This window comes from Excalfactoria chinensis, chromosome Z (assembly GCF_039878825.1).
Source record: "Excalfactoria chinensis isolate bCotChi1 chromosome Z, bCotChi1.hap2, whole genome shotgun sequence".
Lineage (NCBI taxonomy): Eukaryota > Metazoa > Chordata > Aves > Galliformes > Phasianidae > Excalfactoria > Excalfactoria chinensis.
The window spans coordinates 45538177-45553800 of record NC_092857.1 but is presented as its reverse complement, the minus strand read 5'-3'; the positions used below and the strand labels follow the sequence as shown (position 1 = coordinate 45553800).

The 15624-nt window shown below is 40.9% G+C and overlaps 1 protein-coding gene across 3 annotated transcripts in view; it reads right to left on the bottom strand.

The window, feature by feature from the left end:
* Positions 1-15624, bottom strand: part of LNPEP (leucyl and cystinyl aminopeptidase) — a 57862-nt gene that overhangs the window by 41606 nt on the left and 632 nt on the right. The gene's annotated exons all lie outside the window — the stretch shown is intronic.

Genomic DNA, 15624 nt, shown 5'->3' with positions numbered 1-15624 from the left:
AATCTGAACTAGCTCTTGCCTTACTCTAGTTACTAACCAGAAGTTCCTTTACTTCTAAATCTTCTCCTCTAGCTTTCAGCTCTGCCTCTGCTACTGTGGAAGTGCAGATGAAACAAAAGTGTTGCCAAATTGTCCCATGCAGGAAAAATAGGCACCCACAGACATTCATCAGCACTTGCTGAAAATGTCTGGAGACCAAACAGTGTATGTGAGCACAGTAAGGCAGTGGGTGGTGCACTTCAGCAGTGGTGACAGTGACAGTGGGTCATCCCCAGTGGTGCTGTTAGTAGTACGTAGAGTCTTGTTCACTGCTGGTGGAAATGATTAGCTAATGGCTGTGCCTGTTCTGAAGAACAGTGTTTTGTAGTTGAGAATTTGCTCTATCAAACTTTGTGCTCCTTGTCTGTCATAGTTTCCATGGAAATAAATAGGAGGCATTACTTTTGGAGCTACCTACATGCAATACATGCACACAATAGCAAACTCTTTGCTGCAGAGATCTTTCTAGTAATTAAGATGCTTGAGAATGCAAAGGTTTGAGCAAGTATAAAAACTGATACTGTAACTTCACAGCAAATTTAAAAAGTTATTAAATTTAGCCAGAAACTTTTGTCCTCCTTCTCTGTCTCACAAGCTCTACATCTGCAAAGCTTCCAAAAATTCCAACAGCTTGCACAAGGCAGCAAGGCCCAATAGAAAGGATGTCAGTGAAGGACCCTTATCTCCCTTCTGTATCACTGTGGTTTAACCCAGCAGCAGGTCAGCACTAAACATCCACTCACTCACTGAATCCCCAGCAGGATGAGGGAGAAAAACTGAGAAAACAAAACAAAGTAAATGTGTGAACTCAGTTGAAGATTAGAAAGACCAAATGGGAAGTAAAATAATAGCCACAATATATATGCATAAATACATAGATGTGCGTATTTATTTATTTATTTATGCAACACATAATGCACAATGCAATCACTTACTAATCACCAATCAACACCCAGTCTGGCCCCAAGCAACATGTCCCCTTGCTGTCCCCTTGCCCCAACTACCCCCAGTTTTGCATTTATTTCTTTTTCATGACGCCATCTAGTACAAAATATCCCTTTGCCCAGCTCTCCTGGCTCCACTCTCCCACAGCTCTTAGTGCCCTCCTATCCTCCCTGCTGGCAGGGCTGTACAAGAAGCTGAAATGTCCTTGAGAAAAGTGCTCTCCACAACAACTAAAATATCACTGCCATCACCACTGCTCTCATCCTAAACACGAATCACATCTGCACTCCCAACGCTACAAAGAAAATTAACTCTATTCCAGAGGAAAGCAACATATGTATCTGCTAGTTTGGAATAAAGTTTCTTTCCTCTGTGTCTCCATGTAGATTTTTGCCTCCCCTCTCCTGAGCCTATGGCACACTCTGCAAAGTGCAAAGCTGTGAGCCAATTACTCCCTGTGACTGTGCTGGTTCCTACATGTGTCTGACACAGTGGAGCTCCAGCTTTGCCAGAGCTTTCAGTGAATACCATGAAAAATACAATTCATCATCAATTTCCCATAAACAGGCATTAAGTGTTTTCTACTCAATTTCACAAAGTGTACACTTAGTAGTTATAATCTTGGTCAATCAAACATATCAAGGATGCAAAAACTCAGTTGCATTAACATGTATTCTTAGGCCAAATAAAAATGTTGTGGTCAGTCATCACTGGGGTTCCTCTGGTGATGCTTGAAAATGCTGTACTGCCAAATGCATGAACATGAGTATTTAAGTTGTTGATAAGCAGGGAAAAGTTATTACCAAGAACAGAATGCTTTCTTCAGGGCAGCAATGAAATGTAAATGCTACTAGGAGCGATCCAAGGGAAATAAAGGCCTTGAGGATCCAGAGGAAGGGATCATAAATAAATAAATAAATAAATAAAAAATTAAAAATAAAAAAACTTTAACTGAAAAATATATATTTTAACCATACATTTAAAAAAAAAAAAAAAAAAAAAAAAAAAAAAAAAAAAAAAAAAAGTGCTTTCTTGTGGTTCTGAAATAACACCCAAGAAAAGCTGCACAAGATTCTTAATTTTGGCCTGAAGACAACTGATTTGCAGCAGAGTAAGTAAAGAATCCCTGCTGCTGTTCCTAGGACAGGGCAGACACAGCCCTAGGACACAGCAGCTCGCCAGCAGAAGGGCACTGGCAGAGCTCCTGCAGTTCTCAAGTAACAATCACATTGTATGGGAAACCTATGCAAAATCCTAATGAAAACCTCTTGCTTCAGTAGCTCAGGCAAACAAGACTATTTCTGGATTCCACCACAACCACAGAGGAAAGGGGAACTTCACAGTCTGACTAAAAGTGAATTCCTCATCTTAAGAGACTCCTAGCCCTGAAACTTACAAATTGCCCTATGAAGTGATAAGCAGCACACATTCTATAGATGACAAGTCTAACTTCGTAGACTGAAGACATACAAAGCCCTGTGCATAATTCACAGGTAAACAGACATGCAAAAGAAACCAAACCCTTTGTTACGAAATTTGCCCTTTAAAACACACAATAACCTTCAACACTGGAGTGGTGAATAAGCAAAAATTTAACTCACTTATTTTCCATTCTTTTGCTTCAGGGCTGCACGCTGAAGGGACAGTACTTAAGGTCATCATATTCATCAATACTGCATTACATGACTTCTAGCAGATAAATATCAGTCAGGTATAAAAAGGGGTACAATCAACAAAGCAAAGTTTTCTAAAAACAGAGATTTTCCAGGGAGCACAGCAGACAACTGTATCTTACAGAAACGTTTTTATAAAAGAAAAATGAAGTCATATACACCATAATATTTGGATGTAACACAGATGTCACCTTTGCTGTTTCTACAATTCCAGTGTCAAAGAGATCTCTCCCTTGACAGCTCTGAATGAATTTCATACTACTGATCACAAATAAAAGAAAAAATAATAATAATAACCTCAGGCCTGTCACAGGAGACCTTAACAGTGGCATCCTGAATGCACCTTTACTCTTATTAATAAAGCCTCCAAAACTTGCTTCAAACTGCCACATCTCGGTTTATGATCATTGCCTCTAATCACAACTGTTTAGTTTACATTTTGAGAGGAAGAACTATCTCCTCTGCTGCTATACTTTGAGCTGTCTCCAACTGGCCTGTTAAATACATATATTATGTGTTTTTTGTTTAAGGAGAAAAAAAAAAAAAAAAAAAAAAAGACAAGAAAACTCAATTGATCTTTGCAAACTAGCTTGTTCAGCAACCACAGCTGGTAAGAACAAACATCAGATTCTGACTGAAGTTTTCCCATCTTCTAAGTAACTGATACACGCATTTATATTCCTCTTGAGCAAGGAACTATAATTTAATGCTATACGGTGCAATTATTTGTTGTTAATAAAACAGGAAAGCACGCAATGTCATTCATGTAAATTAAAATCAGCATCTATCCATAGTGAGAAAATATACACTTACAACAGACAGCTCAGAAATAAGACAATCTGCTGATGGTATTCTGTGAAAATCAGAAACCCTACTTGAAATCATTCTGCCTTCATTCCACCATCATTTATTTCACCTACCAGCTGAGCAAAGAGAACAGAATTCTTTTTAAAAAGAAAAATCATGTGCAACATGGCACACCTGAGAACAACTTTGCACAAACAGAATCAGCCAGTCCAAAATTTACAGGTCACATCAGAAAACTCAGTCTGTCAAAAAAAAAAAAAAAAAAAAAAAAAAAACAAACAAACAAAAAAAAAAAACCTGCAGCTCCCAACACTACTAGTTTTGTGCAAAAAGAATAAGATATCTCCCCAGGCACTCACATGCACACAGCAGCTGAAGTCCCCAGCATCAACGAGATCTCCAGAAGTACAACTGAAGGGCTCAGCAGCTGCACCACAACTAGAGTTCAGCTGAACCACCCTTCTCCAGACATGGAGGTTCCCAAAACTGAACCCACAGCCTGTTCACAAAGAATGGGATAAGACCTGCAGGATATCCCAGCTCTTCAACTTTTCTTCACCTGAATGCAGGTTTATCTTCCTCTTGTGGGAGGAAAATCACGAACTGACAGCTCCTTCAGAAATGATGGGCTATCCTCAGACAGAAACACGATCAGTACCAGTGCTGCACATGAGACTGCATGTGCTCATTAAAGGTTCGTGCCAGCTTTCTCATTATAAATAGAACTAAGGCATGACTGTGAACATTTGCTTTGGATAGAAATATCTATGGAAACATTACGTGCCCTGTTCTGAATTTTCAGGCTCCATGTTGTTTTCTGTCACTGCACAGCAAAACAACAGACACAGGAAGCATTCAGAACTGGACATCAGAAAGTAAGATTGAATCACTTCAGAAATTGATTATGGATTTAAATCATTAAAAATGGGGTCTTACACAATTTTCCAGACTCCTCTGAGTATTTTAGTTGCCCCCAAGGCGATCAACACATACAATTAATAGCTGCTGAGCCATTCACAGTTGGACAGTTCAGTTACGCTGAGAAATAGGGTGCAAAATTCAAATAGCAAAGCAGAAATGCAAGTGCCTCCTGAAAACAGTAAAATAAGACAGACCTGCAGAATCCCATATCAGAATAGCAGCCCAGGTGTCCAAGGGTACCTACTGGTTTGTGTACAGAGGATGAAATTTCCTGAAAGCTACTACCAAATGAGCATCTCCTCTGTCTGGAAGGACAATGAGTATCAAAAAGCCACGCCCATACAAGAGCCCTGAAAGTTAAGACAAGCAAACACAACTGAAACACAATGTATCTCACTGCTGCAACGTTTTAAACCCCAATTAAGGTGCACACAGATCAAGACTTTCTTCTGATGACTAGTGAGAGCTGCACACTTCCACTTAAAGACTTTATGCATTGCTTACTGTGTTTGCTAGCAGACTAACAACAGCACTCTGCAGCAATTTGTGACACACACCAGTTTGCTTCATGATGCTTTCGGCATCAGACACAATAATAAAAAAATCTTAAGCCAGTTTGAAACCAAATACAAATGAAGAAGCAGTGAAAATGATGGAAGCGTGTACTACATCAACTTTAAGAATGTCAGTGCACACACTGCACATGATGTAAATGTATCAAATGTTTTTAGGTAAGGAGGAAAAAAAAGAGAGAAAGAGAACACACCAACAGAGTTAAAAGCGATGACACTACTATTCCTAACAGATCATGTCTGAATTTCGTGACATTTGAAATCCAGTCTCAGATTTAACATGACACTAACGTAACCTTCATAAATAGCCTAGCAAGTTCTTTGTTTTCAGCAGGCACAGCTCAGAAGCAACTGGCAATGAGCAGAGACAACCTAATAAAGAGCTCACACAAACACAGTGTTATGTTCATCATTTAATTTTCTTTTGAATATGCATAGTTGACAAAACCTACACAAGAGGAGATTTAATCAATATCCAGAAGAGATTCTACTCCCCATATGTTATATAGAAGCACCTATATAGAAGCCATGAGGTGAGAGTTATAAGTATTCTAAGGAGTAACCCTGAAGACTGCTACAGCATACATACAACTCTGAACAATCTCAAAACTTAACACACCTTGGAAAAGCAACTGCTGTTCACTGAAAACCTGACCAGTTTCCACTTACCAGTCCAGCATTTCACACTGTTCTGCTCTGAAGCAAGCTTCACTTTGGAAATGTGCTAGTTTTGGATAGAATTGAATTAGTTTTCTTCATTATGTCCAGTATGGCCACGTTTGGATTTGTGGTCACAACAGCACTGACAACACATCAGTGTTTCAGTGGTTTCTGAGCAGGGCTGCACATAGCCAAGAGTGTTTCAGTATTTCGGCTCCTTGTACTGTCTGGCCAGCAGGAGGAGCTGGGGGGGAACAAGAAGGTGGGAGGGTGCATAGCCATGACAGCTGACGGGGACAACGGGAAGTCCCACACCATGTGATGTTCTGCACAGCAATGAAATTGGGGTAAAGGATATACTTAGTCTGATTTTTGGGAAGTGCTGTGTGGATCCCAGTTGGACTCGATTATCCTAATGAGTTCCTTCCAACTTCCGATATTCAATGATTGGATGATTCAGAGCAGTGGTGTTCATCTCCCCAAGGAGCTTTGCTGCATGATGAATCCTGCCATCCGGCCTGCTGAAAGGAAGCAGCAAATGAATTCCCTCTTTAGCTTCACTTGCACAGGCAGCTCTGCCTCACCTGGCAAACTGCCCATGCTGTTGCAAGGGGGTTAATGCAGCCTAACTGACTGAGAGGTCAGGCAGCAGCAAAAAGACATCAAGCAGAATTTCTATCTGCTGGTAAAAATCAGCGTACAAGGAAATATCCTTGGGTTCTGAAGGAGGAAAACCACAAGTATTTCAACTTGCAAGTAAAAACTCTCACACCTGAAGTTATTTCACATATGCTGATTTTTTATTTTATTTTTTTTTTTATTTTCAGGAGAAAAACATTTATGAAAAAACAGAAACAAGATAGGTTGGTACAGGACCAATGTGTCCATTTTCACTCTTGGATTAATGAATTCAGAAGGCAGAGAGGAATAACCCACAAGAAGCAGCACAGCCAAGAAGTGCTTGGAAATACAATGTATTACTACAGAAATTCCAGTATCACCCATGTGCCTTGGCTGCTTTTTAGAGACTGAAAAGAAGCAATAAGTAGGCTAACAGCATGCCCTTACCTCCCATGATGCTACAAGAGAACGTATACACATTTTTAATACAAAAAAAAAAAAAACAAAAACAAACAAACAAAAAACAAAAACAAAACAAAAAAAAACAAACAAAAAACAACAACAACAAAAAAAAAACCTGAAAATATAAGCTTATGTACGACTGGGTATAGAAGTGGCATACACCAACACACACACACACACACACACAGAAGCAATGCTAAAAACCTAACATAAAATTAACCTCTCTGAAGACAAGTGAGCATTTTTCTGTCATAGCTAAGAGCTCATCACTCTTCATTCACACAGATAAAGATGTTTCCATTTTGCAAAGTCACAAAAACCACAACAGGCTCTGTTGCTTTCTGCTGTGCAATTACTGAAGTACCAACCCTCTGTACAGTTTTACTGCAAACTTTCACCAAAAGACATGCATTACAGGAAATCTATCCAAGACCAAAGCACTGGCAGTACATCCCAGCGATACCACTGTGAAGGGGATTGATTTCAGCAGAAAAGAAAGGCTACAGGGGCAAGCAAACTGGGAGATATTTTCAAAAATATGCATAGTTACACATATGCCACTGTTTCCCTGATTTGGTTACAATGGAATCACAGAATCACAGGGGTTGGAAGGGACTTCAAGAGAACATCGAGTCCAACTCCCCTGTCAAAGCAGGTCCCCTAGACCAGGTCACAGAGATAGGCAACCAGAGAGGCCTGGAATACCTCCACAGAAGGAGACTCCACTACCTCTAGCCTGTCCCAGCGCTACATCACCCTTGTCATAAGGAAGTTCTTCCACACATTAGTTTGGAACTTCATATATTTTTTAGGTCACTGTTTCTTGTGCTATCCCTAGGCAGCGCTGAGAAGAGCCTGGCCATCCATTTGCCTCTCTCCTCCCTTTAGATATTTATAAACATTATTCAGATATCCCCGCAGTCTTCCACAGGCTGAGGAGACCCAGATCTTTCTGTATGTGGCAGATGCTCCAGGCCATTTAACACCTCCATGGCCCACTCTCTGCTGGACTCCTTGGAGATTCCCACCTTTTCTCATCAGGGGAGCCCAGAACTTAATACAATACCCCAAGCAGAGGATCACATCCCTCGACCTGCTGGCCATGCTTTTTTTAATGCACTCCAGGACAGCACTGGCCTTCTTGGCCACAAGGGCACACTGCTGGCTCATGGCCAGGAACAATGAAGGACCAAAAACAAAATAAAAAAATTTTGGTCCCAAACTAACTTTAACTATTTTTCCTGTACTGCAAAGGAGAACAAATGCTGCTTTCCAAACCAAAACAAGCAAGGGAACGTAAGATCCAAGCTGTACAAGGTCTCTCTATATTTGACATCCTGCCTGTACTGGAAGGGCTACTTTTGCTGCCTTTTATTATTATTATTATCCCACTTTGTAATACAAGATCAAATATTACAACAGCAAGCTCCTACACATAACTCAGAGCAACATTCTGCCAACAAAGCTGGATGATAGAAATTAAAACAATACACGGTTATGTATTTTCAAACTCTCTCTTATCTTAAATTGCCATAAGAAACAAGAGCTAAGAGTGTAATCTTATTTAAGCCACTGTTTATTAGTCTTGGATGCTTCTAAAAGGGTTCCTCAAACTCTTTTCCTGGTTTTTAAGGAAAGCACAAATGTCTTTGGCAAGCTTAAGGGCTGAAGATTCACATAGTTCAATTACATTTCAACATCTGCCAATATAAAGCTCTAAGTGGACTGACACACTATTACTAGCATATCATCTCAAATTACTACTCTGAAACCATCCATAAAATAAAACATTATGAAAGATACAGAGTGGCTATCACTGAACCCTTTAACTAATAATCTAGGAGAACCCTATGTTACTTTTTTCCTAACTTTCCCTAGAGCTCAGTGGGGATTAATAGAGAATTTAAGGCTCGGCATTACAAGCTCAGTCTGAATTTTTATATCCAAAACAGGCATACCACACTCATTCACACTTTGTTGAATGTTTCTGGTGTTTTTAAATGACATCGCTCTTTAGGCACTACTGAGAGAGAAAACCCTACACAAGTCCAACAGCATCAAGTCAGCACACTATTCTCAGTTGCTGACTGGACATGGCACAGGAAAACAGTAGGAGAGCATCAAACATTAGTCTTATAAGACAAGATTTTAGTTTCCTGTTTCCAGTGTAACCAAGCACACGTTTTGAAATTAAGTTGATACGAAAAGATTTAACCACGGGGTGTAACAAAAACAAGCCCTGGAGACTCACAGGAAGTTATCTGAGATGTCTTGAGCCACTGAAGCTCCCACAGCCAGGACTGCTGACTGTTTCCTGGGCTGCAGCTGTGCAGCCATGGCCGATGAACATGGCTGGTCACAGCTAAAGACACGGGAGATAACTCTGCTAGCATCAATTCTGTTGAACAGCAGTTAGAGAACTTCACAAACCTTCTTATGGATTGTTAAGCATACTATAAGACTGCATACAACCTGATGCTGCCTAGTTGTGTATCTTTTTTGTTTGTTTTTGCTGTGCTTTGTCTTCTTATGCTTTAAGTAATACATTCAAACCATCATCCTGTGCAATTTCTAGAAAAACATTATGTGTCTTACAATACGTACTTAATGCTACTTAATGCACATAAGTAAATTTCCATCAGACTCATTTTAAGACAAAACCAAGCACTCTGACAGACACAAGGAAAAAAAAAAAAAAAAAAAAAAAAAAAAAAAAGGCCACATGCCTGCACAGCAGCAGCTCAAGAAATACCAAGATCTAAAACTCTCCAAAGCCTCACACATCTGTCACATCAGTTGACATCAGCCTCGTGACAGCTGGGAAGGGGTAGCCCCAACATCAGGCACTTTCCTGAAGGTACACAGGGATCACCTCTGTCACTGAAGCAGGTGGAGAGCTGCTGACTGTGCAGTGCATTGGGTGAGCATGCCTGCAGAGTCTGTGGAAGGTCTCTGCAAAAATATCAGCAGGGCCGCTCCACAGCCAGCCCTGCTGGGGCTCCAACCGACAGTCTGCCCACAGGAGGCATATTGCTCTTATGACTGCTCTGGATTACTCTGACTAGAACTGCCAGGCTCCCTGTCTGCATCACTATTACTGGATGTACAAGCATTTCAAAACACTTAAACTGTTGCCAAGAGGATGATGGAAGATACAACAGGAGGGAGTGGAGGGGGAGGGAAAAGAAAGAAAAAAAGACAACCCTTGGATCCTCTCTGGACAAAATCTACTTTAAATCATCATTCTTATTTAGAAGAATTTCTGTAAATCATAGCTCTGCCATTGGTACATTCACTTACAAGAACACTTCAGTTCTGCTCCACGTTTCCCTTTCATTGACCTTAATCTCACAACCACTACTTACGCACATGAAATGTTATCAGACTATTGCCCACTTCCTTTGTGAGAGGTGTCCATGTTTGACAAAGACATAATCTAGAATCTACATACTTATCTCCCAGATACTGCACATTAATGGCTGTTTCTGCTTTGGACATACAAGAAGGGGAAGGGGGAAAGGGAAGGAAGGAGGGTGGGAATAAATAAAAATAGCAGGGATGGATAAAAATATCCTTAAAAATAATGCATGCTGATATTTAGGATAGCCTTCAACACTACAGACACCATCCCACAGCATAGCAATAACTGAATTTCTGCCAAATACACCAGCAGTTGCCAACAAGTCAGATGCTGTGATGGTGCTCCATCAGAGCACATAATGCGGAACAAAACGGCTTTCCCAGCACTGCAATGCAGATCACTGTCAAACAGCATCATAGCACCATAACCACAAGAGATATATTAAAGGAAGATTTGTTTCTTCAAATTGTTTCTTTTCCCAATGTTTAGCAGGTTTGCAAGCTCTGAACAACATTGCTATTCTTGTTCCCACTTCTATTTTTAATTGCTGCAGTGCATATTTTGTAGTGTTCCCTTCAATTATTTTCCAGCTGTTTGTAGAACAGTACTCACACACATCTGCGCACTTAAGAGACCAGCCTGTGCCAAGGCCTCATTAATATGCCTGTCAGTGACAAAGTTGGGTAATAAAACTGGCAGCTCACACATTCTGTATTCACAGTTCCATTTTCCCGGGAACTACTTTCTGTCTTTCCTTTATCTGCCAAAGCTTGCAATTCAGAAGCAACGACTCTTTCAAGTATTCTGAAGCTTTTAAGATTCTCACAAATACAAGCCTGGCTGATCTGGAAAGACTGCTTCATGTACATGAAAAACAGTCACAAGGGATCGTTGATATATTAACAATTCATTATTACAGCAGAAAAAAATTGTTTTCAAGTGTCAGATTTTAAATAGAAGAAAGGCTCAAATACAACACAGCATCTGGTCCCACGGCAGTCAGTAAATGAGGCACATTCTTAAGTGTTCAGCACAAGTGGTTCCCTTTGCAGTCAGTGGCACTGGAGGAAATGTCGCACACGGCCTGGAGTGTTTGCAGAACCAACTCCCACAGCATCAAAGAGCAATGGAAGCTGGGGAACAACTCCACACACAACCACACTCACTGCAGAAGGGTGAAATCCACCAAACAGTGGAGCTTTTAGGGAAAAAAAAAGAACACTCAATAACCATGTAATGCCCCAACTCCCCAATAACAAGCCACACTGTAAAAGGCATCTCTGATCTCTGCTGAACTCAGACTCCCACCTGCCCAGCTGTGGTGAAGGCCAGGGCAGAAGTACAAGACCACAAAGCCTGAACCAGCCAGCAGCAGCACTGGGATCTTATTTGAGCCTCTGGGCTGAGACAACACTCAGGTGGGAATGTAGCCCCAGTGGTGCCCCAGGAGGTGGGCAGACCAGCACTCTGAAATTCCTACCTCCAGGGTCAAGTGGATGAGGTCTCCACAGCTGCTTCCTACCCACTGCCTTCTGCCATTCTTCCTGGTTACAAAGAAGAAAATATTTCTGCAGTTCTTACAGGTGAAGGTCAACACACCTCTACCATTTAAAGCAGTAGCAAAAATACTCAAAATGCAGTTATCAACATGTACATACAACTCTTAAGAAACACTCTGAGATATATAAGTCCCAGCTCACAAAAAAGCTGTTGTTTTAAAAGTTAATATGATTTCATTTTAAAGTACTGCTGGACAAAAGTCTATGCAGTAGCTGCTTAGAAATTTCTCTCTCAGACCGAGGGATAATACTGCTTTCACGTAAAGAAGTCAACATTTTTTTTATTTTTTTTTTAAACATGATCTCTGCTATTGTACTTATAAAGAAAAATACTGTCCAGTAGACTGGAAATTCACTATACTTCCTTCACTCAGGTCACTGTGTGAAGAAAGAAAATTCTGGTCCACTGAATTCAGCTCAACTCATCATTACAAAAAACAGAGACATACACTAAACAGAGGTAAATTTGGCTTCTTAGTAGGCAATTGTTATAATAATGCTATTTAATATGAAAAAGCTGATTAGCTGCTTGTTCAGCTAATCAACAGATTTTATTTTAGAGTGTTTTAGTTTCATTAGCAGACTTCATTCTAGCTTTTACTGGGTTTCAACCTTATCTATAGCTGTCATTAAATGACTTCATCTAGTGCACGTGCGTACAGCTTCTCAAGTACCCAACACAGCCACTGCACTATGCACCATCTCACCAGATGCACCATCTCACTAGAAAGATAAGAAGGAAGTCCTGAAACACTTTTCCAGATGACAGAACTGAGGTCAATAACTTTTCAACACTTTTGCCTCACCGTGTATTCCACAGATGCTCAGCTCCATTCACCCTGCAAGCAGAACCTGCCTCCTCAGTGGAAAAGTACTAGCAGGACCCATGACTAACATTTACACTCTGATCTTCTGTCTTTGTTTTAACAGGGCACAAGACTCGCAGCCCCTTTCCAAGCAGCAATGTTTGCTCTTGTCAAAAGGAACACTTCAAGCAGATTAAGTCCCTTCTCTTCCCCTCATTCTTCTGACAATTGTGTCACCTTTCTACCTGTAACAGTTGCTGGAGCACTCTGTTGAGGTTATGCTGCTAATGCAATGCATCCAGTTCTGAGCTTGTACTGTACAGTACCTGTAGAAAAGAGCATGCGAGTCTCCATGTACTTAGACAGAGGCAGGGAGGATTTCTCCCTGCCACACAGACCACACCTGTTTCAGAGCATTCAGTGCTAGACAGAGATCACAGAAGCACAGCAAAAGCAAATAAACACATCCCATTGAGAAAAGGTTCTTGTTTAGCTCAGCTGACATGGGAACAAAAGCCATAGATGTTACAACATGTCTTTGTGGAAAAATACCATCTAGCAATGTGTATTTTGACAATGTAAGACTCACATTTAGAAACAAATAGAAGGAATTAGCTATTTTTTTCTGTCAGCAATATCTGAATAAAGCAAAACATGGGGATATGTAAAACAGAGGGGGGGGTGGGAAAACACTGAAAACAAACCTCTTCCATTTTTACCATCCACCATCCCACTACCACAGATTACTCACTCTGCTGTTTAGGACCAGATAAAGCATATGAAAACACACAGGAACCATTAGTGTCAATGACAGAGGAAGATATAGTACTGACAGTTAAAGGAAAGCTATGCCCATGGAAGACTCATCTCCTCTTGTGTAAACCCTTTTTTTTTTTTCCCCACTATCAGTCCAGCTATGCAACTAGGTTTCATTTCGAAGCTCCCATGCATTGCATAAAAAAGGCCTACAATAACTATAAAAACTTAATGAAAGAGACTGTTATTTGTATTTTGTATTTCGATATTTTATACATGAAAAGGCAAACTCCTTCTGTACTTCCTTGTTTTTGCACATCACCTGTCTCAAGCGTGAAACACTGCGATCTCTCATTTCTGCATTTTCCTTCCATGTCAAATGGGTAGAAAAAGGCTTAATGCTCTGTATATTAAACAGGAAATTGTGAAATGGTCTTCCAGAAACACATATAATCTAAATACAATCTCAAGGTAAAAACAAAAACTTGCAAAATATTTTGCAATATTGTTCAGAACCTACCCCAAATTACATAACATATTCCAAGCAGTCAGAATTTCATTCATTATCAATGCAAACATTCATTTTCCCAGTCAGAAAAAAAGAGAAAGAAGAAAAAAAGAAAAGAAAAATAAAGGGTCTAGATAAAAGATAACTAATCAGAATTAATTAATTCTGGTAATTAATTTACAGTTCCCAATTTAGGGGGATTTGAGATCACAGAGAAAAAAAGTTACATGCCACAGGAAGTCTTCTGTGCACTTCTAATCACAGTTCAATTACTCATATTTCTGGAAAAGATTTAAGAACAGTCGTGTAAAACAGAAGAATTTGCCTCAAAAACAAAGTTCCATTAGCAGCAATTCCTAAAACATTCGCTAATTCAGCTACTCCAGGCCCACAGGCAGATAGATCTATGCTGAACTGCTCCTCCAGCACTTCAGATCTCAATATGCCCACAGCAGAGCTCCCACAAATTGGGCAAGAAGCGCCAGTCTGGAGAGCACTGGACCCAAGTCCCCAGTGGGGAGCTGTGGCAATGGTGAAGCCAAAGAAGGTATCTGATATATTTTTAAGTTATCTGAGTATTTCCACAAGGGAGACTGTCCATACAAGAGAAATTCAGCACATCCTGTAGCATTTAGAAAAAAAAAAGAAGGAGAGAAGGAGAGAGGGAGAGAAGGAGAGAGGGAGAGAGGGAGAGAGGGAGAGAGGGAGAGAGGGAGAGAGGGAGAGAGGGAGAGAGGGAGAGAGGGAGAGAGGGAGAGAGGGAGAGAGGGAGAGAGGGAGAGAGGGAGAGAGGGAGAGAGGGAGAGAGGGAGAGAGGGAGAGAGGGAGAGAGGGAGAGAGGGAGAGAGGGAGAGAGGGAGAGAGGGAGAGAGGGAGAGAGGGAGAGAGGGAGAGAGGGAGAGAGGGAGAGAGGGAGAGAGGGAGAGAGGGAGAGAGGGAGAGAGGGAGAGAGGGAGAGAGGGAGAGAGGGAACATATGGATTAGGGAAACAGTGATCTACCATTTCCACTTCAGTGCATCTGCTGCCTTAAAATACTATTTTAAGATATGCAGACCGTCTCAAACCAGCTCAATATATGTAAAGTAAAGGCAGAAACAGACTTCTCGTCACTTTCGCATCAGTGTACTGAATCCAGCTAAAATGTTCTCTGAAAACCTTAAGATTCATCTGATCTGTTTAACATAAGGGAAAGCCCCAGAGGGCTCAAGATCATTTTGAGCTTCCTGTGATAGCCATCTTCTGAGCTCAAACAGCACCCTGCACAGGAAACCAGCCTACAGATTCACAAACAGAAGTCATTACCACCATAAACATGAAAACCAAAAACCTCCCAGTTACTGTGGAACATGGTTTATTTGAGATATGAAGCTGACAGATCTGCCTTCCAGACCACCAGCCAGGAAATGTTCTACTTAAAAACCAAGCCTGCAACCCTGCAATTTACTTCAGGTTTTAGCAGTTGGGTACAAGACACCTGAAGATGAGCAGAGGAGCAACAACTCTGCTTTGGTATCTATACACTCTTAAGCAGCCCCTCCTTCAGGAAGCCTTTTTTTTTCTCTCAGTAGTCTCACCACCACCCCGGGCACTGGTTTTCACTGCCGGGACCTGGGTCAGCAGCAACAGAAAGGAACTGTATAAGTGGTGACTTCCTCCAGTTTCACAGATGAGGAGCAGAAGTTTCGACTTCTTGTTGCACAATGCAGTCACAGCGGTATTTCAAACCACTGCTGGAGTGACAGCAGCACGATGGCTGCCTCTCCTAAAAGAAGACTCTCCAGGATGACCTAAACAAACCCTGCATTTAGAGACATTTGTCTCTTTACAGCAAATACAGCAGCACACGTTACAACTTTGTGATAATAGTTAGCTGAAGTTGAATGGCCTTCTGCTAAGGCTAAAATTAAGTACAGAAATCTCAACTGCTTGTACG